Consider the following 26183-nt stretch of genomic DNA (forward strand, 5'->3'; position numbering starts at 1 on the left):
ACGTACTTACTTAATTTCCGTTTTACATTACAGTGAGCTGAGAGAATATAACCACAACTTTTGTTGTTTTTGCACATTGTCTCTGAAAGTTCTTTAATTTTTACACATAACAACAAAGAGACAATGGCGGGTGTCATCAAACACACAATACTCCACACTTATGGTGCTGTCAGCACGATACAACCAAACTATTTGAATACATTTGTATATTCATATGGAGGCATGTCCAGGGAGGAGTTTAGTGCGTGTGCATGTGTGCTAAATTACACACTCAGTGGGATGTACAAAGTGAACGTGCGCCAACTTTTAATAGAAAGTCAACACAAGTTTTTGTGCTTGAGGGTCCTGCTCCTCCTCAAACCCTTAGGGCCTGTATAGGATTGGCTTCTTCTTCTGTTCTGTCATATCTATATAAATAACAGCAGATTATCCCAAGTGGGAATGTAATGTAACAGTGATGAGGCAGAATCAGTTAATTAAAATATTCTGTTCCTGTGGTTGCCACTGTGTTCCCCCTAAAACAGGAACATGTATGTGTGTTGTACTGATGATAGTGGAGTTTGTTTGACCTCTGGTGCCTTCCTCTTGTGTCACTGACTCAGCTCAAATTGTTTCATATCAAACTGAACGTCCTGCAGTGCCCTTGTTTTGGTCGGCATGCTCTGCTGCATTCACTGGCTTTACATCTCATGATTGCATTGTTCAGGGCAGCAGGTCTCACTGCTTCAGAACAATGTGATCAGTCTGGATCTATATTTGAATCGCTGATTGAATAATCCAGGTCAAACAAAGCAAACCATGTGCTCAGTTTTATTGTTTGTGGTCTGTTTAAAGAGAAAACTGGAGGACGCTGCTTTAATGTCTTATGTCTAATTGGTGTGTAATGTAACACACCAAACCCACTGATATTAACTATGGACAAGGCAGGTTTCAGCTATGACAGGAAACTCATTTCTGTCTTCATCGTATATCAAAACTATATATTTAAAAAAAAAACACCTTTGTTTATCCTCTACCAGATCATCTTCTACGAGGACAGAAACTTCCAGGGAAGATTCCACGAGTGTGATCATGATTCCAATGACCTGAAAATCTACTTCACCGGCTGAAACTCCATCAGAGTGGAGGGAGGATTCTGGGTCCGCGTATTCTACCAGAATACGCATTGGCTGGGGATCAGCGACACCATCAGGTCCTGCCGCATAATTAGGAACGTAAGTAAACAGAGGTCAAGGTGAAGGTTTTCATAGACCTATGGAAAAACAACACAAATCACTATAAAATAGACATGAGGATAACTGCAATGACCAAAAATGTTTTAGCTAAGTGAATAAGGACCTCCTCATGTACAAAGACTTGTGTTGAGTTTCTACTAAAAGTTGGCATACGCCAAAACCCTGAATCAAGCGTAAGCACAAACATATTCAAATGTATCAAAGTGTGCGTAGACATGAATCCACGCACGTTCGGTTTGTACATCCCACTAAATGTTCAGGTAATCTGGTTGTGTCATGCCGACAGAACCATAAGTGTGGAATGTTGTGTGTTTGATGACGCCCGCCATCATCTCTGTGTTGTTTGTTATGTGTAAAAATGAAAAAACTTTCAGAGATCTTCTTCTTCTTTGTCTTTCGGCTGTTCCCGTTAGGGGTCGCCACAGCAGATAATGTGCAAAAAATAACGAAAGCTCTGGTTACATCGCCATTCTCTCAGCTCACTGTCATGTAAAAAGGAAATTAAATAAGTACGTTTGTGTGTGTAAATGCTGAACTGAGCTGTGTGCACACACTGAAGTAAAAAGATATTAGGTGCATGGTGGCTGACAGTGTGTGAAATTAACATTACACACACTTTTATTGACAAATACTGAACACAGTCGGGGGCTTGTTAAGAGTTCCACCATCAAGAAAAATAAAACATTAATAATTTTAAAAAACAAACAAAAACATTTGAATGCACACATGCCCAAATGTGTCCGCACTGGTTTTCATTAGGAACAATTACACAGATAACATCGTGCACTATGCAGCCTCCAGCCTGATGTACATTTGCACACCACACGATTTGACCATTGATAGAATAAAAATGTTTCTTATGACACCTTCATTGTTGTGTGGGCCGCCAGAAGAGTAGGTACTGCTGGCCCACCACCAGAGGGCGCCCTGCCTGAAGTGCGGGCTTCAGGCACGAGAGGGCGCTGCCGCCTCCAGGAACAGCCGAGGTGACAGCTGTCACCCATCAACCATGACAGCTGTCACCGATCATCTACATCACACCTGGAATAAAAGCAGGAAGACACCTCCACCACATCGCCGAGATATCAACTTCAGTGAGAGCAGTACCAGATCCGACACGCCGAGACGGTGGCCACCTGGGGACTTCGGGACTTGGTGGCTCCAGTATCCCTCGGGTTCGGTGGCGGTGGAAATCGTGTGGTTCCGGTTCGTCTCCAGACGGGCGTCTCCTATCGTCGAGCCTGCCCACACGACACCTTTATTGATTGACTTGTATCCATTCTGTAATCTGCTGTGTTTGGTTGTGGCATTCACAACAGTAAAGTGTTATGATTTAACTGTTGTGGGTCCGTGTCACTACACTTTCCAAACATTCATAGCAATTTGTGTGCAGTTAATAGCTCAGATTACATTCAGGAAACCAATGTCACAGACTGAACGGTCCGCCCCTAAAAATTGGTCCACCCTGCCTCCACTGCGCATGCATCATTTCAGAGCTCAGCCGCTCATCTGAGACAGTCTCTTCACCCAAAGTGATCAAATGGATTAATGAGATTATTAACCATCAGCGACAAAGTAAAACCTCTTAAATAATTCAAAAGTCAGTTTTACGATAATACTCGGTGAGCCTTTGAAATGACCAACATGGAGTGAACCCATCAGCTAGCAGCTCATGTAGCCGCAGCACTCTGATCGCTTCTATCATCTTTTATGATAAAATAATGCCGAATTTATGTGGAAATCATTGTTGTACAAAAGCTTCAGAAAGCTGTCACTGAGATAGATGATGACTGGAAATGAGGTGATAATCCGTGAACCATGGCTAATGATGCATGCGCAGTGAAGGTAGGCAGGGCAGACCGTTCGGTCAGCGATGCCAGTTCTCACTACAAAATGCGCTGTAATGTTGCAATGTACCTGGATGAGATTCGGATGATTGCGTTCCACACAGCTGGCGAGGCTTAGCACAAGGTTGACTGGCACACGCCTGACCAACCAACCAGCTCATGCTGGAATGCCCATGATGCCAGAAAGCCCAGCGTGGTCAGCACCTGTGTGGGCACAGACAACCCCTGGCTCATCGCCGTATTGCGCTCTGGGTCGGCCACAGTTCTGTGCTCCACTCCAGTCACAGTGGCCTTGGTCATTGAAATCGGTTTATGAGCCAATTATTGTCATTTGCAAATCCTCGCATTCCCTGAGTACACGCTCCCGTCGGATTGCACCATTTGCAAGGTCCTCTGACAACGCTAACGCAGCCATTGGTAATGCCATATTACGCATCACTTTGTGCATGCTTTTATATTCATCCATATAATTGCAAACACGTGGGTGTGTTAATTGCTCATCACTGTGTCACTGATCTCCATATCACTCTGATGACTTCTTGTTTTCACATTATTAACATTTCCCAGCATCACCTTTACATGTCCACAGTGGAACAATAGCTGTAGAAACGTGTGTACACCAGTCAGGATTTTTGCATGATGCACCACACATTTCCACGGTCATTTCACTTTTCATCCATCTGAACGTTGGTGTGGAGACAGACGTAGGCCAGTTTTTGGTGCATAAGCATGCTTTGTACATGAGGCCCCTGGACTGCCAATTTGTAGACCTGGGTTCAAATCCCACTTATGCCACTTATATGTCTGTGTCCTTAGACAAGACACATAATCTGCATTGTCTCCATCCACCCAGCTGTAAATGGGTTTCAGCCTTAGCCAGGGAATTAACCTGTGTCAGTCTGACGTCCTGTTCACGGGGAGTCACAAACTCTCATCCTCTTGATGCTTATCTGGAGATAAGTACTGGCACCAATGAGCCTCAGAGCTTATATAGGCCTTACTTCTTCAAAAATGTATGACCCACACAAATCAAAAGAGGCAGAAAATACAAACACTGACAAGAGGATGGTGTCCCAAAAACAGAAGCATTTATTTTAGAACACCATTTCTCCTGCAACACTCTTCAAGTGATGAGTTGTGTTGTTGGAAACAGATGTTTTGGTGCCTTTGTTGGTGAGGAAAAGTTTACTGAACTCCACTTCACAGACAATGCTATGAACTCTGTGGGATCTTGATCTTGAGATCTTAAGAGAAGAATCAGAAAGTTTGAGTTTGTGTCTGTCATAGATCAAGACTGAGATCAAGTCTTTCAAGAATTCCTTGGATTTGGCCATCAGAAGTAAATATGTATTTATTTGAAAGTGTTGCTCATACAGACATTCACTTATCTCAGCGCTGTCTTTCATGTTTCTCGGTCCTGAGCCTTTGAGACTGAGAGGTGCCTGAAAAGAGCTTATGGTCTCAGGAAGCTGCTGGACAGAGGTGTTGCCTGATGCTAATATCTTTACCAGAGAACAAAGATTCATGTCTTTAGAATCCTGGACCCGTATCCAAGAAGGAGCCGAAAGCCCCATCATGTGCCGGAATGTGCCGGAAGCATGCCCAATACAGCAAATATTGCCATAATCCCGCACAGTTAGGAGGAAAAGAGGCATGGCCAGCTCTGTCAGAACGCAGACAGTCTGCCTCGTCCACACCTGTCAGATCGCATCCAAAACGTATGTAGATGACACAGACTGCTGTCAGATGGCCATAAAAAGTGCTGCAGACTGCCCGATCTCCAAATTTCTGAATGTCAAACACAGACTAGAGTGCTGTGTTCCTCCCTTTGCATGGGACCTGTACTGGACATCAAGAACAACCAACATGTGGATAGACTCACGTGTCCATCCATGTGGTCACTCCCATTCAATCACTCCTTTGCTCATCCTCTTTTCCCTAGGCTCACTGACCTCACGCGTGTGTGTGTATAAAAGTGCTGACACGAGAAAATGACTGCTCAGTGTGTGTGTGTGTTTTCATAATAAGCCGCTACATGTGCGCACACACAACCCCGCCTCTTCACAAAGATAGGAGTTTTTGTCTCCTCCTTGCTCAGACTTGCTCTCAGACACCTCCTGGCTCACTCTTAGGCTAATATTCCTTGCAAGGAAATTTTAAGCTAAGTTAGGAGAGGGTTTTGAGCTGCTTCGCGGATATGGCCCCTGGTGCTTACTGTCTTACTGTATGGTTGGGAGACTTGAACGCTAACCAGAAGTTGGTCTCTACAGAGGACACTTGGGTAATGCTGGAATGACTGAGGGAGATTAAGATGAAGATCACTTGCATTGTGAGAGAACATTATCTTAAACACTTTGGCCATATGGCATGTTCCTCTGGCAGTGATCCAGCACACAGATGTTGGGGACACGAACAACTGAGAAAAAGAAGATTCATGAAGATCTTCAAGATTAAAACAAGAACATTAAAACATGGTCAAATATCCCATTTTGTCCATAGGCATCCTCCTGGACCCTCAAAAGTTTTTCAAGGTAAGGACAAAGTTTGGTACAAAGTTTGATATTCTGGAATGCATATTTGTGAAAATGAGAACAGGGTTTCGACTGTAAAAACTTGAATCAGCATAAAATCTTGCACAGGTGCTCTGACTGGGCGTCTGTTTTAATACCAAAAAGTGAACAAGGTGTGAGTCAATGGCACAGAAAGAAAGCGACTCCCGCCCCTCGCCCCTGCAGACTCTATCTACAACTGCAAACTATTAAAATGTTGTCAATAGTCATACACTACACCAGAAAAATTAAAGAAAGAATGTTACAAATATAAAGGAACATGTACCTCTAATTACTGATCGAAAGAAAGGTGTAAACAAATTAGGGTAAGATTTGTGTGCGTGAAAAGTCCTTGCCAAAAATTCTTAACATGAAATCGTCAACATATACGAACCCAATTCCAGTGAAGTTGGGATGTTGTGTAAAATGTAAATAAAAACAGAATACAATCATTTGCAAATCCTCTTCAACCTATATTCAATTCAATACATCACAAAGACAAGATATTTAATGTTCAAACTGATAAACTTTATTGTTTTTGTGCAAATATTTGCGCATTTTGAAATGGATGCCTGCACCACGTTTCAAAAACGCTGGGACAGTGATATGTTTACCTCTGTGTTACATCACCTTTCCTTCTAACAACACTCAATAAGCGTTTGGGAACTGAGGACACTAATTGTTGAAGCTTTGTAGGTGGAATTCTTTCCAATTCTTGCTTGATGTACGACTTCAGTTGTTCAACAGTCGGGAATCTCTGTTGTCATATTTTGCGCTTCATAATGCACCACACATTTTCAATGGGTGACAGGTCTGGACTGCAGGCAGGCCAGTCGAGTACCCGCACTCTTTTACTACGAAGCCACGCTGTTGTAACATGGACAGAATGTGGCTTGGCATTGTCTTGGACGTCCGTGAAAAAGACGTTGTTTGGATGGCAACATGTGTTGCTACAAAACCTGGATGTACCTTTCAGCATTGATGGTGCTATCACAGATGTGTAAGTTGCCGATGGTATATACCATCACAGATGCTGGCTTTTAACTTTGCGCTGGTAACAATCTGGATGGTCTTTCTCCTCTTTTCTCCAGAGGACACGATGTCCATGATTTCCAAAAACAATTTGAAATGTGAGCTCATCAGACCACAGCACACTTTTCCACTTTGCGTCTGTCCATTTCAAATGAGCTCGGGCCGAGAGAAGGCGGCAGCATTTCTGGATGTTGTTGATGTATGGCTTTCTCTTTGCATGGTAGAGTTTAGGCCTGCAGCTATCGAATATTTTTGGAATCGAGTATTCTGTCGATTTTTTCAATGATTAATCGAGTAATCGGATAAATTACACTTTTGTGTTTTTAAACACATATCAATAGTGTGTTATATAACATGAAAGGCCTCTAAAAATGAACAAGCAATTGTGTTGTGTGGGCTGCTGAAGAGGAGGTACTGCTGGCCAACCACCGGAGGGCGCCCTGCCTGAAGTGCGGGCTTCAGGCTCCAGAGGGCGCAGCCTGGAGTGACAGCTGTCACACATCTACATCAATCACCACATCCTATAAGAGCCGGGCAGCAACTCCACCTCCCTGCCGAGAAATCGTCAAACCTTTCAGGTAAAACGACTCAGCCGTCTGGTGCAGTTCGCACATATTTAGTTTGCAGCAAGTTTAGTTGTAATGTTCTTTGCATCTAGGCTTGGAGAGCTGTTAAACTGTCAATTCTGAGTTTGCAGACGTAACCCGTTACACTTGCAGCTTGAAGCTGAGGTTGTAGAAATTGGGAGGAGCTGGCGTTCCCGCTCCTCACTCCTGCAGTGGTTGAGTGTAATTTGGGATCTGCACGAACTTTGGACATAGTGAGATCAGGAGGTGGAAGTGTTTTTCCCACTAAAAAGGAACTGCTTGCTGACTGTTTTGTTGGGTGTGTGCACACACACCCACCATTAACTGTTTCTGCTTCCTGCCAGCAGTACCAGGTCTGACAGCTGGAGACGGTGGTCACCTGGGGATTCAGGACTTGGCGGCTCCGGTGTGTTCCAGATCCGTTGGCAGTGGAAATCGTGTGGAACCCAGCTCTTCTCTGGACAGACGTCTTCTATCCTCGAGCCTGCCCACACGTCACCTTTGTACATTGACTGTCTTCAAAATCTGTGATTGTTTGTATGTCGTTGTGCACATTCACAACAGTAAATTGTTGTTTTTGGCTTATCCATTGTCCGTTCATTTACGCCCCCTGTTGTGGGTCCGTGTCACTACACTTTCCCAACAAACTGGCTTTTATTCCTCTCCAAAAAAGGTTTTTATTTAAACTTAAAGTTAGCTTAAAGCACCCACCACTTTAATCATACCTTAGATCTTGTTCTGAGTTATGGTATGGAAATTGAAGACTTAACAGTATTCCCTGAAAACCCTCTTCTGTCTGATCATTTCTTAATAACATTTACATTTACTCTGATGGACTACGCAGCAGTGGGGAATAAATTTCATTACAGTAGAAGTCTTTCAGAAAGCGCTGTAACTAGGTTTAAGGATATGATTCCTTCTTTATGTTCTCCAATGCCATATACCAACACAGGGCAGAGTAGCTACCTAAACTCTGTGAGTGAGATAGATTATCTCATCAATAGTTTCATTGAGGACAACTTTGGATGCTGTAGCTCCTCTGAAAAAGAGAGCCTTAAATCAGACGTGCCTGACTCTGTGGTATAACTCACAAACTCGCAGCGTAAAGCAGATAACCCGTAAGTTGGAGAGGAAATGGCGTCTCACTAATTTAGAAGATCTTCACTTAGCCTGGAAAAAGAGTCTGTTGCTCTATAAAAAAACCCTCCGTAAAGCTAGGACATCTTACTACTCATCACTAATTGAAGAAAATAAGAACAACCCCAGGTTTCTTTTCAGCACTGTAGCCAGGCTGACAAAGAGTCAGAGCTCTATTGAGCTGAGTATTCCTTTAACTTTAACTAGTAATGACTTCATGACTTTTTTTGCTAATAAAATTTTAACTATTAGAGAAAAAATTACTCATAACCATCCCAAAGACATATCGTTCTCTTTGGCTGCTTTCAGTGATGCCGGTATTTGGTTAGACTCTTTCTCTCTGATTGTTCTGTCTGAGTTATTTTCATTAGTTACTTCCTCCAAACCATCAACATGTGTATTAGACCCCATTCCTACCAGGCTCCTCAAGGAAGCCCTACCATTAATTAATGCTTCAATCTTAAATATGATCAATCTATCTTTATTAGTTGGCTATGTACCACAGGCTTTTAAGGTGGCAGTAATTAAACCATTACTTAAAAAGCCATCACTTGACCCAGCTATCTTAGATAATTATAGGCCAATCTCCAACCTTCCTTTTCTCTCAAAAATTCTTGAAAGGGTAGTTGTAAAACAGCTAACTGATCATCTGCAGAGGAATGGTCTATTTGAAGAGTTTCAGTCAGGGTTTATAATTCATCATAGTACAGAAACAGCATTAGTGAAGGTTACAAATGATCTTCTTATGGCCTCAGACAGTGGACTCATCTCTGTGCTCATCCTGTTAGACCTCAGTGCAGCTTTTGATACTGTTGACCATAAACTTTTATTACAGAGATTAGAGCATGTCGTAGGTATTAAAGGCACTGCGCTGCGGTGGTTTGAATCATATTTATCTAATAGATTACAATTTGTTCATGTAAATGGGGAATCTTCTTAACAGACTAAGGTTAATTATGAAGTTCCACAAGGTTCTGTGCTAGGACCAATTTTATTCACTTTATACATGCTTCCCTTAGGCAGTATTATTAGACAGCATTGCTTAAATTTTCATTGTTACGCAGATGATACCCAGCTTTATCTATCCATGAAGCCAGAGGACACACACCAATTAGTTAAACTGCAGGATTGTCTTACAGACATAAAGACATGGATGACCTCTAATTTCCTGCTTTTAAACTCAGATAAAACTGAAGTTATTGTACTTGGCCCCACTAATCTTAGAAACATGGTGTCTAACCAGATCCTTACTCTGGATGGCATTACCCTGACCTCTAGTAATACTGTGAGAAATCTTGGAGTCATTTTTGATCAGGGTATGTCATTCAATGCGCATATTAAACAAATATGTAGGACTGCTTTTTTGCATTTTGCAATATCTCTAAAATTAGAAAGGTCTTGTCTCAGAGTGATGCTGAAAAACTAATTCATGCATTTATTTCCTCTAGGCTGGACTATTGTAATTCATTATTATCAGGTTGTCCTAAAAGTTCCCTGAAAAGCCTTCAGTTAATTCAAAATGCTGCAGCTAGAGTACTGACAGGGACTAGAAGGAGAGAGCATATTTCATCCATATTGGCTTCTCTTCATTGGCTTCCTGTTAATTCTAGAATAGAATTTAAAATTCTTCTTCTTACTTATAAGGTTTTGAATAATCAGGTCCCATCTTATCTTAGGGACCTCATAGTACCATATTACCCCAATAGAGAGCTTCGCTCTCAGACTGCAGGCTTATTTGTAGTTCCTAGGTTTTGTAAGAGTAGAATGGGAGGCAGAGCCTTCAGCTTTCAGGCTCCTCTCCTCTGGAACCAGCTCCCAATTCGGATCAGGGAGACAGACACCCTCTCTACTTTTAAGATTAGGCTTAAAACTTTCCTTTTTGCTAAAGCTTATAGTTAGGGCTGCATCAGGTGACCCTGAACCATCCCTTAGTTATGCTGCTATAGACTTAGACTGCTGGGGGGTTCCTATGATGCACTGAGTGTTTCTTTCTCTTTTTGCTCTGTATGCACCACTCTGCATTTAATCATTAGTGATTGATCTCTGCTCTCTTCCACAGCATGTCTTTTTCCTGGTTCTCTCCCCTCAGCCCCAACCAGTCCCAGCAGAAGACTGCCCCTCCCTGAGCCTGGTTCTGCTGGAGGTTTCTTCCTGTTAAAAGGGAGTTTTTCCTTCCCACTGTTGCCAAGTGCTTGCTCACAGGGGGTCGTTTTGACCGTTGGGGTTTTTCCGTAATTGTTGTATGGCTTTGCCTTACAATATAAAGCGCCTTGGGGCAACTGTTTGTTGTGATTTGGCGCTATATAAATAAAATTGATTTGATTTGATCTTTGGCTTAATTGGCTCCAGAGCTAAGCCCATTTATGCAAACTTTGTGAAACATTTGTGATGTATATGACAAAAAACTGAAATGAAAGGACAAGTAAGGTGCATCCTTTTTTTTTAAAAAAAAAAAAAAAAGGAAAACCTGAGAATAAACAAAAAGTATAAAAGGTACAAAAATGCAAAAGTAAGTAAATAACTCAAATATCACTAATAATTCAACTTAAACAGTACAGTTCAGTTTCCAACTGAATCCAGATGAGGCAAGTAGAGTATAATGTTCATCTTTGTTCAAGAAGGTTCGGTGCTTGTCTTAGCAATGCATGAAAGAGAGAGAGAGAGAGAAAAAAAGAGAGAGAGAATTTGTAGAAGTGTATGTGTGTGCAATGCATATACGAGGTCTATTAGAAAAGTATCCGACCTTATTATTTTTTTCAAAAACCATATGGATTTGAATCACGTGTGATTACATCAGACATGCTTGAACCCTCGTGGGCATGCGAGAGTTTTTTCATGCCTGTCGGTTACGTCATTCGCCTGTGGGCAGTCTTTGAGTGAGGAGTCGTCCACCCGCTCGTCGATTTTTTTCATTGTTTAGGAATGGCTCAGAGACTGTTGCTTTGTTTGATAAAAATTTTTTCAAAACTGTAAGGCACAACTGAGTGGACACCATTCAATAAATTCAGCTGGTTTTCGGTAAAAATTTTAACGGCTGATGAGAGATTTTGGTCTGGTAGTGTCGCTTTAAGGACGGTCCACGGCGCCTGATGGCGATCTGCGCTTCGAGGCGGCAGCGTCTCGCCGTTTCAAGTTGAAAACTTCCACATTTCAGGCTCTGTTGACGCAGTAAGTCGTCAGAGAACAGAGAACTTTCAAAAGAAGTCGGCATGAGGAGTTTATTCGGACATTCCATTGTTAACGGTCATTTTGTAATGAAAGAACGTGCGGGCAGAGTCGCATGTCGGGCTGGACCCGACCGCGGGGGGTCGCGGCAGGAAAAACACCTCCGTTGGAAATCTTAACGGGCAAGTTGGAACATGCCCAAGCTGTTAAACAATTTCTCAGTTACTCACTTGTTGAAAGCCATTAAAAGCCGCCTGAATTCTACAAATGGTTTTCAACACGGAGGTGTTTTTCCTGTCGCGGCGCACACAGATTTGCCGAGTCGTCACGGAAACGACTCGGCGAATTTGTGCGTACGTCTTTCATTAAAAAAATGTCCTTAAACAGTGGAATGTCCGCATAAAGTCCTCATGCCGGCCTCTTCTGAATCTTCTCTGTTCTCTCACGATGTCCTGGGTGAATTAAGCCTTAAATTAGGATGTTTTCAGCTTGAAACAGGCCGACGACAGCGCCTGGAAGCGCTGCAGGACGTCCCGCTCCGTGGGAAGTCCTTACACCGACAGAAACACCCCATAATCTCTCATCAGCCGTTAAACTTTTCACAGAAAACCAGCTTAATTTCTCGAATAGTGTCCACTCGGATATTCCTCACAGGTCCAGAAAAATTTTTGATAAAGCAACGCGCGCCGTCTCGAGCAGCGTGTGAAACAAAGGAATTCAGCCGAGAGGGCAGGACCACATCTCACTCAAGGCCTGCCCACAGGGAAATGACGTCACCGACACGCGTGAAAAAACTCACGCATGCGCACGAGGGTTCAAGCATGATTGGTGTAATCGCATGTCATTCAAATCCATATAGTTAAAAAAAAAAATAAAAGGGTCGGTTTATTATCTAAGAGACCTCGTACATCCCTTTAAACAAGAAAATGATGGTTACTGTTGGGAAAAGTGTAGTGACACGGACCCACAACAGGGGGCGTAAATGAACGGACAATGGATCAGCCGAAATACAACAATTTAATGTTGTGAATGTGCACAACGTAAAAAACAGACAAATGCAATTTAGAACAATAGTCAATAATACGAGGTGACGTGTGGGCAGGCTCGAGGATAGAAGACGTCTGTCCAGAGAAGAGCCGGGTCCCACACGATTTCCACTGCCCACGGATCTGGAACACACCGGAGCTGCCAAGTCCTGAATCCCCAGGTGGCCACCGTCTCCAGCTGTCAGATCGGTACTGCTGGCAGGAAGCAAAAACAGTTTATGGTGGGTGTGTGCACACCCAGCAAAACAATCAGCAAACAGTTCTTTCCCACTTGGAGGGAACACCTCCACCTAGTGATGTTAACCTCGAGTCAGGCTGCTTGACACAGCATCAAGCTTTGTGAACCAGAAGTGTCGGTGAGCAGCATTTCGAGCACGCCCCCATCACGTGACCACTGCGAACGAGGCCTCGTTACGTCACACCACGTGTCGAGCTTCGTGGGAAAGTCGAATAATCTGGGCGTGTCAATACGACCCGCCAAGTATTTAAATGAGATCTGAATCGTGGCACAAACTGTGGGTTTGTGAGAGGAGGAGACTGCTAGCGACAGTGTTATTGCCAATTACTACGTGACAGGGACAGCATTAGTTCATATTTAAGTCTAGTTTAGAGTTCATTTAGTATAGTTAGGTACATACACATAGGACCTAATATAGACAGACACACACCGTACACAACAGGCATCTATTCATATACAACATTTATTCACACAGTACATCAACACAGGTTATAGGTTCAACTATATATTATAGGTAGATCAGAGACTGAGCTGAGTGACTGAAGAGCTGTGATTTTGGAGAGCAGGTCTTCTCCAAAGCTGGAGCGGTGGTGAGGCAGAAGAGGAGCCGATTAAAGCCCAGCACTGTTGAAATGATTCTTTTTTTGAATAAAAATTGTTGATAGTTGCACAATCACCGTCTCCTATCCCCTGTATTCTAATTTACAAATTACAGTATCATAAGCACAAGTTGCAGAAGCACATGCCTTTCTCACGTTTCCCGTCACATTCCATCCAAATATTGTTTGAGGACTGATGAATCTACATATAGTCTACAATAAAGGCTTTCATAACCAGTATGTGTGCATCTGTAGGGACTATTTATTACATTAAGAAAGACACAATAATGAAGATGACATTTTTTATTAGTATTTTTCAAGGACAAACCACATCAGTCATGAATTACTGCAAACATTTGTCACAGCACTCGCTCAGGGTAATTCTCAAAACAATCCAGCAGATGTCACCTTTCAAACTGTATCAAACGCCTCGAAGCAGTGTGTCGATTTTCAGCCAGTTGTGTTGAAGTGGCTCATTGGTTCATGAGGCCTCGAAATTGCCATCACTACCTCCACCTCCAACTCAGGAACAATTTAACGGCAGAGCCTGAACCACTACTTATCGTATGTGGAGCGAAGAGTGAAGGTCGTCACTCCTCCACCATCCACAAAACTCAGCTCCCAGCTGCAAATAGAGGTACAGGAACTCCTGCAAATAGTTCAGAAAAGGATTACGTGCAATCGGCACAACAGCGGCTGAGAATTTTACCTTCCAGGTAGACTGATATCTCGGCAGGGAGGTGGAGTTGCTGCCCGCTTTTATGGAGATGGTGATGATGAGGAACAGCTGTCAGGTGGTGATGAGGGACAGCTGTCATTTCCAGCTGCTCCCGTGAGGCGGCGGCGCCCTCTCGTGCCTGAAGCCCGTCATTCAGGCAGGACGCCCTCTGGTGGTGGGCCAGCAGTACCTCCTCTTAAGCGTCCCACACAACAGTTACAATGCAAAAAGGTCAGCATACTGACATGGTCAGAGGTGAGGCTAGCCCTACGCTTTGAGGCAATGTTCCCAGCAGCAGAGAACAAGCGCTCTGAGGGTGTTGAGGTGGCTGGAATACTGAGAAAAGACTTTGCCAGCTTAGCCAGGGTTGGGTATCTTACTGCATTTCCTCTCCACCATGACAGTGGATCCTCTTTTTTGGAGAGAGGGTGTTCACCAAAATATTGTAAGACTTCCCTCTGGACCTCTTGATTTTGATTCTCATCATTACCCTCTTCTTCATTGCTACTGGAGTCTGATGAAGATCCAAGAACATTGTGAGCTGATCCCTGGGCTTGAGTAGCTGGGGAGTCTCCTTCTACGTTGATGGTGGATTCATTTCCCTGCACATTGGACTCTTGCCTTTTGACAGTTAGTGCCATTGTTTGAATTGTGCTTTGGACCTTAAATGATTCCTCAGAAGACTAGAACTTAAGTTTTCTGAAGCGGGGGTCCATGGCAGCAGCAAGTAGGGCAGTGTTAGGGTCCTCAGGTTTAAATACAAACAGATCTTCCCACCTGTCAGTGATCTGTTGAGCTGCAAGACCCTGAAATGTCTTCACTGGTGCAGTTTCAAAAGCTGAATTCATGGTGGATTTCTTCAGTGTTTTTACCAGCCGAGGAAGCGCAGACATATTGCTCCCCACTAAGGAACACTGTAGCCCCCTCGAAAGGTTCAAGAACCTGAGCCAGCTCTTTAGTCAATATCCACTGCTCAGGCTTCAGATCCAAATAGTGATGTTTTCCCCGTGGGTTGACTGCAGGGTCGGAAAGCACAGCAGTCACTGGCCACCTCTGCTCAAGGAGCCTGGACAGCATATGAAGTGTACTGGTCCACCGGGTACTGACATCCTGGACCAACATGTGCTGTTGCACTCCCATTTGCTGCTGCTTTTCTTTAAGTTTTGTGCAGGCCAGTTCACTTTTTTTAAAGTGCTCCACCAGGCATCTCGCAGAGGCAACACAACTTGCAATGTTTTTGTTATTGTTTAGTGTATTCTGCACAACTAAATTCAGTGTGTGTCCTGCACATCTGACAGAGGCCCATCCATGTCTGTCTTTCAGAATTCTGGCAGCTGCCACTACATTGGCCCCATTGTCATGGACAACTGCCTTCACCTTCTCAAAAGGAATGTGAAATTTGGTGGCAGCCTCCTCCAGCCAATCTGCAATGTTTGTGTCTGTATGCCTTTCCTCTAGAGGCATTGTAGTAAGGGAGAGGGACTTCATTTCCCAATCGTCTCCCAAGAAATGACATGTGACCCCCAGATAAGCCTCTGTAGCCACACTCATCCAAATGTCAGTTGTTAGTGCAACAGACTCTATGTCCTTAAGAACACTTTGTCATTTTTTTCTGTTATTTGAGTATTTTTGCTCCATCATATTTGTGAAGCATGTTCTTGAGGGAATGGTGTATTTGGGATTGAATGTTTTGATCATATTCTTGAATCCTGTGTCTTCCACCATGGACAGTGGGCACATCTGTGATGAGCATATTTAAAATGCTGTTGTTCAAAACCACGGCCTCCTCGACAGTACATGAGGGACCTGTCCAGACAAAGCTGTCCATGCGTCGCTGTGATGTGCTGTTGGGGGGGCATTCATTTGCAGGCTATAACAAATGCTAAAGTTGTCCAAAAGTAAATATATGCTAATGAATTTGTCCATCGTGTCATCTATTATTTATTGTGTGTGTGTGTGTGTGTGTGTGTGTGTGTGTGTGTGTGTGTGTGTGTGTGTGTGTGTGTGTGTGTGTGTGTGTGTGTGTGTGTGTGTGTGTGTGTGGCTTCGATCACGAAGAAACTGGGGAGAGCTGACATTTGCTGTTTGGTATGCTTACAGCTGTGCACAAAAGCTTACATACCCTGGCAGAATTTTTGGTGTTTTGGCCATTTTGAAGAGAATATGAATCACTAGCAGGTGTACCCGATGAAAAGCAAGTATATTTATATAAGGCCGACTATTGACACATAACACACAAGCTACACATAATTGGGTGATTCTTAGACTATGGGCACTTATTATGTCCTTTGATCATATTGTATGAAAAACAGAAAAAAGGGGAAATTTCACACTTTTATAGTTATCTTTACAATGAAAGTTTGTTAAGAAATTTGTTCTAGTAGTCTATGATGACTTTTTCACCTTTTTTCAGCATCATTATATGCAAATATTGCCGTTTTGTGCTTGTCCCACACCCAGACTTTTGATCTTCAATGATAAAAATGAATGGTAAAGAAACGTTTTTTCTAATGTTTTAAAATATCTCTGAATAAAATATCAGTAAAATAATCAAAACATAATTGGGGTATTCAATGTCATACAACTGTTGTGATTTTTTTTAAACAAAATGTAGTTGTCCCACACTACTGCCGTAATTTCCACCACAACACTGTAATGTCCCTAAACAATTTGTATGAAAGATTGTTTGGGTAGTTTCTATGGAGCTAAACAGTGACATCAGAGCACATGTATATAGCGCCAAATCACAACAAACAGTTGCCCCAAGGTGCTTTATATTGTAAGGCAATGGTGTGGTGGAAATTACATTTACAAGGCCAATAGTGCCCGTAGTTAAAGAATCACCCAATTACTGAAATGGTGGTAGTGTTCATATCAGTTCCTTGCTTGCCTCTACTGGTGGTTGGCTCTCACTGCGGTATTGTATCACTTCCTGTTCCGGAGCACAGCTGTGTTTTTCTGTATCTGTTAGCTGTTTAATCTGCGCAGTTAGATTGATCTAGTTATCTAGATTACAATTTGTTTCCCAGTGTAATCTTTACGTGCCTTAACTAAAGCACTCCTTCTGCTGAATCACCTCTAAATTATTTACACATTATTCACTTTGCGTGTTTTTAGGAATCCGCTAGCTTAGCGTAGCTACTAGCTCTTAGCCGATTTAGCATGGCGGCTTCTCCTGTCTCTCCCGCACTTTTCTGCTCTGGGTGTGAAATGTTTAGTTATTCCTCGGCCTCCTTTAGCAGTAACGGTACTTGTAATAAGTGTAGCTTATTCGTAGCTTTGGAGGCCAGGCTGGGCGAATTGGAGACTCGGCTCCGCACCGTGGAAAATTCTACAGCTAGCCAGGCCCCTGTAGTCGGTGCGGACCAAGGTAGCTTAGCCGCCGTTAGTTCCCCCCTGGCAGATCCCGAGCAGCCGGGAAAGCAGGCTGAGTGGGTGACTGTGAGGAGGAAGCGTAGCCCTAAACAGAAGCCCCGTGTACACCGCCAACCCATTCACATCTCTAACTGTTTTTCCCCACTCGACGACACACCCGCCGAGGATCAAACTCTGGTTATTGGCGACTCTGTTTTGCGAAATGTGAAGTTAGCGACACCAGCAACCATAGTCAATTGTCTTCCGGGGGCCAGAGCAGGCGACATTGAAGGAAATTTGAAACTGCTGGCTAAGGCTAAGCGTAAATTTGGTAAGATTGTAATTCACGTCGGCAGTAATGACACCCGGTTACGCCAATCGGAGGTCACTAAAATTAACATTAAATTGGTGTGTAACTTTGCAAAAACAATGTCGGACTCTGTAGTTTTCTCTGGGCCCCTCCCCAATCGGACCGGGAGTGACATGTTTAGCCGCATGTTCTCCTTGAATTGCTGGCTGTCTGAGTGGTGTCCAAAAAATGAGGTGGGCTTCATAGATAATTGGCAAAGCTTCTGGGGAAAACCTGGTCTTGTTAGGAGAGACGGCATCCATCCCACTTTGGATGGAGCAGCTCTCATTTCTAGAAATCTGGCCAATTTCTTAAATCCTCCAAACCGTGACTATCCAGGGTTGGGACCAGGAAGCAGAGTTGTAGTCTTACACACCTCTCTGCAGCTTCTCTCCCCCTGCCATCCCCTCATTACCCCATCCCCGTAGAGACGGTGCCTGCTCCCAGACTACCAATAACCAGCAAAAATCTATTTAAGCATAAAAATTCAAAAAGAAAAAATAATATAGCACCTTCAACTGCACCACAGACTAAAACAGTTAAATGTGGTCTATTAAACATTAGGTCTCTCTCTTCTAAGTCCCTGTTGGTAAATGATATAATAATTGATCAACATATTGATTTATTCTGCCTTACAGAAACCTGGTTACGGCAGGATGAATATGTTAGTTTAAATGAGTCAACACCCCCGAGTCACACTAACTGTCAGAATGCTCATAGCACGGGCCGGGGCGGAGGATTAGCAGCAATCTTCCATTCCAGCTTATTAATTAATCAAAAACCCAGACAGAGCTTTAATTCATTTGAAAGCTTGACTCTTAGTCTTGTCCATCCAAATTGGAAGTCCCAAAAACCAGTTTTATTTGTTATTATCTATCGTCCACCTGGTCGTTACTGTGAGTTTCTCTGTGAATTTTCAGACCTTTTGTCTGACTTAGTGCTTAGCTCAGATAAGATAATTATAGTGGGCGATTTTAACATCCACACAGATGCTGAGAATGACAGCCTCAACACTGCATTTAATCTATTATTAGACTCTATTGGCTTTGCTCAAAAAGTAAATGAGTCCACCCACCACTTTAATCATATCTTAGATCTTGTTCTGACTTATGGTATGGAAATAGAAGACTTAACAGTATTCCCTGAAAACTCCCTTCTGTCTGATCATTTCTTAATAACATTTACATTTACTCTGATGGACTACCCAGCAGTGGGGAATAAGTTTCATTACACTAGAAGTCTTTCAGAAAGCGCTGTAACTAGGTTTAAGGATATGATTCCTTCTTTATGTTCTCTAATGCCATATACCAACACAGTGCAGAGTAGCTACCTAAACTCTGTAAGTGAGATAGAGTATCTCGTCAGTAGTTTTACATCCTCATTGAAGACAACTTTGGATGCTGTAGCTCCTCTAAAAAAGAGAGCTTTAAATCAGAAGTGCCTGACTCCGTGGTATAACTCACAAACTCATAGCTTAAAGCAGATAACCCGTAAGTTGGAGAGGAAATGGCGTCTCACTAATTTAGAAGATCTTCACTTAGCCTGGAAAAAGAGTCTGTTGCTCTATAAAAAAAAGCCCTCCGTAAAGCTAGGACATCTTTCTACTCATCACTAATTGAAGAAAATAAGAACAACCCCAGGTTTCTTTTCAGCACTGTAGCCAGGCTGACAAAGAGTCAGAGCTCTATTGAGCTGAGTATTCCATTAACTTTAACTAGTAATGACTTCATGACTTTCTTTGCTAACAAAATTTTAACTATTAGAGAAAAAATTACTCATAACCATCCCAAAGACGTATCATTATCTTTGGCTGCTTTCAGTGATGCCTGTATTTGGTTAGACTCTTTCTCTCCGATTGTTCTGTCTGAGTTATTTTCATTAGTTACTTCATCCAAACCATCAACATGTTTATTAGACCACATTCCTACCAGGCTGCTCAAGGAAGCCCTACCATTATTTAATGCTTCGATCTTAAATATGATCAATCTATATTTGTTAGTTGGCTATGTACCACAGGCTTTTAAGGTGGCAGTAATTAAACCATTACTTAAAAAGCCATCACTTGACCCAGCTATCTTAGCTAATTATAGGCCAATCTCCAACCTTCCTTTTCTCTCAAAAATTCTTGAAAGGGTAGTTGTAAAACAGCTAACTGATCATCTGCAGAGGAATGGTCTATTTGAAGAGTTTCAGTCAGGTTTTAGAATTCATCATAGTACAGAAACAGCATTAGTGAAGGTTACAAATGATCTTCTTATGGTCTCAGACAGTGGACTCATCTCTGTGCTTGTTCTGTTAGACCTCAGTGCTGCTTTTGATACTGTTGACCATAAAATTTTGTTACAGAGATTAGAGCATGCCATAGGTATTAAAGGCACTGCGCTGCGGTGGTTTGAATCATATTTGTCTAATAGATTACAATTTGTTCATGTAAATGGGGAATCTTCTTCACAGACTAAAGTTAATTATGGAGTTCCACAAGGTTCTGTGCTAGGACCAATTTTATTCACTTTATACATGCTTCCCTTAGGCAGTATTATTAGACGGTATTGCTTAAATTTTCATTGTTACGCAGATGATACCCAGCTTTATCTATCCATGAAGCCAGAGGACACACACCAATTAGCTAAACTGCAGGATTGTCTTACAGACATAAAGACATGGATGACCTCTAATTTCCTGCTTTTAAACTCAGATAAAACTGAAGTTATTGTACTTGGCCCCACAAATCTTAGAAACATGGTGTCTAACCAGATCCTTACTGTGGATGGCATTACCCTGACCTCTAGTAATACTGTGAGAAATCTTGGAGTCATTTTTGATCAGGATATGTCATTCAAAGCGCATATTAAACAAATATGTAGGACTGCTTTTTTGCATTTACGCAATATCTCTAAAATCAGAAAGGTCTTGTCTCAGAGTGATGCTGAAAAACTAATTCATGCATTTATTTCCTCTAGGCTGGACTATTGTAATTCATTATTATCAGGTTGTCCTAAAAGTTCCCTAAAAAGCCTTCAGTTAATTCAAAATGCTGCAGCTAGAGTACTGACGGGGACTAGAAGGAGAGAGCATATCTCACCCATATTGGCCTCTCTTCATTGGCTTCCTGTTAATTCTAGAATAGAATTTAAAATTCTTCTTCTTACTTATAAGGTTTTGAATAATCAGGTCCCATCTTATCTTAGGGACCTCGTAGTACCATATCACCCCAATAGAGCGCTTCGCTGTCAGACTGCAGGCTTACTTGTAGTTCCTAGGGTTTGTAAGAGTAGAATGGGAGGCAGAGCCTTCAGCTTTCAGGCTCCTCTCCTGTGGAACCAGCTCCCAATTCAGATCAGGGAGACAGACACCCTCTCTACTTTTAAGATTAGGCTTAAAACTTTCCTTTTTGCTAAAGCTTATAGTTAGGGCTGGATCAGGTGACCCTGAACCATCCCTTAGTTATGCTGCTATAGACGTAGACTGCTGGGGGGTTCCCATGATGCAGTTTCTTTCTCTTTTTGCTCTGTATGCACCACTCTGCATTTAATCATTAGTGATCGATCTCTGCTCCCCTCCACAGCATGTCTTTTTCCTGGTTCTCTCCCTCAGCCCCAACCAGTCCCAGCAGAAGACTGCCCCTCCCTGAGCCTGGTTCTGCTGGAGGTTTCTTCCTGTTAAAAGAGAGTTTTTCCTTCCCACTGTAGCCAAGTGCTTGCTCACAGGGGGTCGTTTTGACCGTTGGGTTTTACATAATTATTGTATGGCCTTGCCTTACAATATAAAGCGCCTTGGGGCAACTGTTTGTTGTGATTTGGCGCTATATAAAAAAATTGATTGATTGATTGATCAGTTAACGTTAACAATCGTAAAATACGTTACCTTTTAATGGCTCCGAGTCCGCTTGGAGAAGTGCAGTAGTTCACGTGAGGATGCTTTTGGATGAGGTGTTGCAGCATTGACGAAGTACTGTTATGGTAGGCCAGGTTCGCTTTACAGTGTATACATTGCACTATATTGTCTGCCTTACAAGTGTAAAATGATCCCAAACTTTAGACATTTTCTGCCTTTTACGCACACCGGTATATTCATTTTCCGCCATCGCCAGAAAACTAGATTGCGCCGCATGAAGTTTTGTCCGGCAATTATTACAGTCCGGGGGAAACAATGATACGGGAGCTGGCAACATGAATTAAACGAAGCTTCGAGGCAAATTCTTTGCCTCGAAGCTTGTAATCGAGTTACTCGAATAACTCGATTAATCGTTTCAGCCCTAGTAGAGTTTTAACTTGCGCTTGTAGATGTCGTGACAAACTGTGTTAACTGACAATGGTTTTCACGGAAGTGTTCCTGAGCCCACGCGGTAAGATCCTTTACACAATGATGTTGGTTTTTAATGCAGTGCAGCCTGAGGGATCAAAGGTCACAGGCATTCAATGTTGGTTTTCGGCCTGGCCGCTTACGTGTAGAAAGTTCTCCAGATTCTCTGAATCTTCTGATTATGGTATGGACTGTAGATGATGGAATCCCTAAATTCCTTGCAATTGAATGTTGAGAAACATTGTTCTTAAACTGTTGGACTATTTTTTTTCACGCAGTTATTCACAAAATTGTGATCCTCTCCCCATCTTTGCTTGTGAATGCCTGAGCCTTTTGGGGATACTCCTTTTATACCCAATCATGACACTCACAATTAGTGTCCTCAGTTCCCAGACACTTATTGAGTGCTATTAGAAGGAAAGGTGATGTAACACAGTGGTAAAGATACCACTGTCCCAACTTTTTTGAAATGTGTTACAGGCATCCATTTCAAAATGAGCAAATATTTGCACCAAAATAATAAAGTTTATCAGCTTGAACATTAAATATCTTGTCTTTGTGGTGTATTCAATAGAATATAGGTTGAAGAGGATTTGCAAATCATTGTATTCTGTTTTTATTTACATTTTACACAACATCCCAACTTCATTGGAATTGGGGTTGTGCTTTTTATTTCATCTCTTTGCTGCATGCTTAATTAGGTCTTTAATGCATCCTTTACATTTGTGTTCTTGGACTGTAGGTGGGGAACTCATGGAGGCTGAAGGTTTGGGAGATGCCCAACTTTGAAGGCCAGTCTCTGGATGTCACAGACAACATCCCAGCCTTTCAGGAGTGCTGGCACAGCCACAGTGTCCACTCCTGCAAGGTTTTTGAAGGTGCCTGGATCTTCTATGAGCATCCCAACTACAGGGGGTGCCAGTACCTCCTTGAGAAGGGTGAATATAGACAGCACACTGAGTGGGGAGGTGTGCAACCCACCATTGGCTCCATCCACTGCGTTAAACAACACACCTCCTTAAATTCAAAAAGAGGGTGAACATGCATACAAAAATACAATAAAGGCATGATACAAATTCTAAAACTTGTGTATTAATTTCACAGACTTTTCTAATGTACTATGGTGCACATTTAATGTGTTTAATGGTCTTCATGTCTTAGTACATGGTTGTGATACTTAGATGCTAATGAGTGAACTAAGGTGACAACTAAGTCTCTCTGGAGGATCCTTGGGTACTGCTATAGTGACTTTTTGTGAAACGAGCAATTGGGCTAGTATCTCACTGGGCTGTGACAGCCTGCAAATGGCATCTGTGAGGAAATTCATGCAGTTCAGCATTCACTGAACTTCACAATTCACGCGTCGGGACGGAGCCGCATGGCGCAAAGCAACGCCATGATGAAGCCTCACAGGACATGTTCTGGCATGTCCAGCTCATTCACAATTTCTCGGATAGTCACACGACTGAAAAGCCACCGAAAGCCGTCTGAAAGCCATCTGAAAGTTGTCCTATGAGACCAACACGGAGCGGCTCTGTGGCGCATCCCTCCACTTCTCTTTCCATGACAAAAACTCCTGTAACAGTGGAATGTGCTGAAAAAGTGGAGATGTCTACGTCTTCTGCCATTTCTGTGGAAGTCAGACGTCGTCCCGGATCAACAAAGCCTTCACTTTGGAAATGATCTGGTTGTTTCAGCAGGGTTTCAGCCTGTCGATCGGCGCTCAGAGTGTGCTGCGCTCTCAGACGCTGTGGCTGGAGCACTCCTTAATCTGTGTAATCCCCATAAAATCGTCTCTGAAAGCCATCTGAATTTTCCGAATGGTGTCCACCTGGAGGTCTCTCACAGTTTCTGGAAAAATTTGATGCAGCAAAGCTCCAAATCGTTCAGACATTTTATTCGCAATAAAAATCCGACGAGAGGGGTGGACCACAGCTCACACAAAGCCTGCTCACAGGCGAATGACGCAACCGACAGGCATGAAAAAACTCACGCATGCACACGAAGGTTCAAGCTTGGCTGATGCAATCACACGTGATTCAAATCCATATGGTTTTTGCAAAAAATAAAAAGGTCGGATACTTTTCTAACAGACCTCGTATGTGCGCTGTTGGAGCTGGATATGAGCAGTGTGCCTTTAATGAAAGTATGTCATCATATTTCTTGCCTGTTCCTGTGTTCCTCACAACAAGCATGTCAAAGAACGCCCACCGCACATCCTCAGAGAGACACAGTGCTGTGCTCCACTCAAGCAGAGCTGTACGCCTTAATTAAAAAAGCAGAAAAAAAAACACTAATTGCATAAGTCTAGATATCCTGCAACTGTGGCCAGGCTCTGGCAGCAGTGGCTGTTCCTCTCTGATCATCTCCTCTATTGTTTCATGCTCCCCTACAGCTTGTGACACCAGTGATGGCTCTGGGAGGAGCCTTGTAGCTTCGCCATCTTTGAAAAATTCTAAATCCAGGCGCAACACTGGCGACGCCCTGTGAGTGAAGTGAGGGAAGTTGCCAGCCAGGAAAACATCACGTGAAATCAAGTGATTTCCATCACAATTGCCATTCACAGGCTGTCACAGCCCACTGAGATTGGACCCTTAGTGAGACTCAGATGAGGACTATCACTAGCATTGTGAGGGAGCATCAGTTTCTACATTCTGGCCATGTGGCATGTTTCTGTGTGCATGATCCTGCATACAGGAGAGGGAGGCAGAGGGGACAATGATGTTTCACCTGGCTGCCGCAGGTACAACATAGATACTTTCAAGCATAGGCGTAGGAGGTGGGGTCTGTTTGGGGGGGGCGACACCAAATTTGACCGAGTTTCAGAAACCCCCATGACTCTTTAAATTACATATATTTATATACCCATATTTATATTAATATTGGTGACCAAATAGCAGTTTGATTGTTTACATTAATTGCAAAAATAAGTCTGACAACATTTTAGGTCATTATATTCTGTATTCAGAGTCTACATGCATACACATAAATTGCGGTGAGAGTGTATAAAACAGACCTCCCTCAAGACCAACACATGAAAGTAGTTGTTACAACATTGTTCACAACTTAGTATCAACACTTGTCAAGAGATTTATAATGGGAATAACATATCCTGAAAAGGCAAACCTAATCAAGTACGAGTATTAAATAAAAACATGCCTGACAATTATCATATACAGCTGTATAAGACAAGACTCAAAAGCTACCTCAAGTGATTACTTCTGCAAAGGGTATCAAGATAGTGTAAGACAACATTAAATTGTAATCAATCAGAAAAACATTTTGTTCCTCCTTCCCCTCTTTCTACCAAACACATCAATAATACTGTTGATGTCCACTCTGTTGGTGTGGCTTCTTTCAATACACAGAAGTCCTAATGATGAGAGACGATCCTGACCCATAGTAGACCTGAGGTAGGTACACATGACGTCAGTAAGTCGGTTTGCTTGTAAACAAAGATGGCGGCACCCTGTAGAAAGCGGCGGCGTGGATCACACAATCAAGATGCAAATCCAGAAATTCCTGCTTGTTGTATGCATATTTTGGATAACTGTAGCAAGAAAACCTGTGTCCTAACTCAAGCAAGATGGGAGACATTCAGGAGGATCGCCAAAGAGTGGTTATCGCTGAAAGGGAGAGAGAGCAATGTCGTGTTGCTGATCGTGCACACGTTGGATAATGAACTGGAAACCCTACCCCACTACCATCCCTCATGTTACAAACGTTTCACAGACAAAAGACAGCTGTTCTATGCTAAGCAAAGACAAGAAAAACAGAAATCGTCAGGTGGTTCTGGTAAGCTGGTTTGCAGTCATATTTTATTTTGTGAAAAATGTTCTTGTGTGTGAATGAATGAAAAGTCAATCGAGGCCTACAATGAATGAGCTAATGAATGAAAACTGAATGAATAATATGATGAATGTCATTCAAAATAGGTAAACTAATCTAATGAATAGATCATTTTGAATGAATGGGTAGGCCTACTACCCATTTTAACCAGCTACCTAGGCCTAGGTAGTCTGTTT

General features: G+C 42.7%; 1 pseudogene; it reads left to right on the forward strand.

Moving 5' to 3' along the window:
• Positions 1–873: 873 nt before the first annotated feature.
• On the forward strand, positions 874–23218 carry LOC117520304 (annotated as a pseudogene).
• The last annotated feature ends 2965 nt before the right edge of the window (positions 23219–26183 follow it).

The sequence above is a fragment of the Thalassophryne amazonica genome, chromosome 1 (assembly GCF_902500255.1).
Source record: "Thalassophryne amazonica chromosome 1, fThaAma1.1, whole genome shotgun sequence".
Classification (NCBI taxonomy): Eukaryota; Metazoa; Chordata; class Actinopteri; order Batrachoidiformes; family Batrachoididae; genus Thalassophryne; species Thalassophryne amazonica.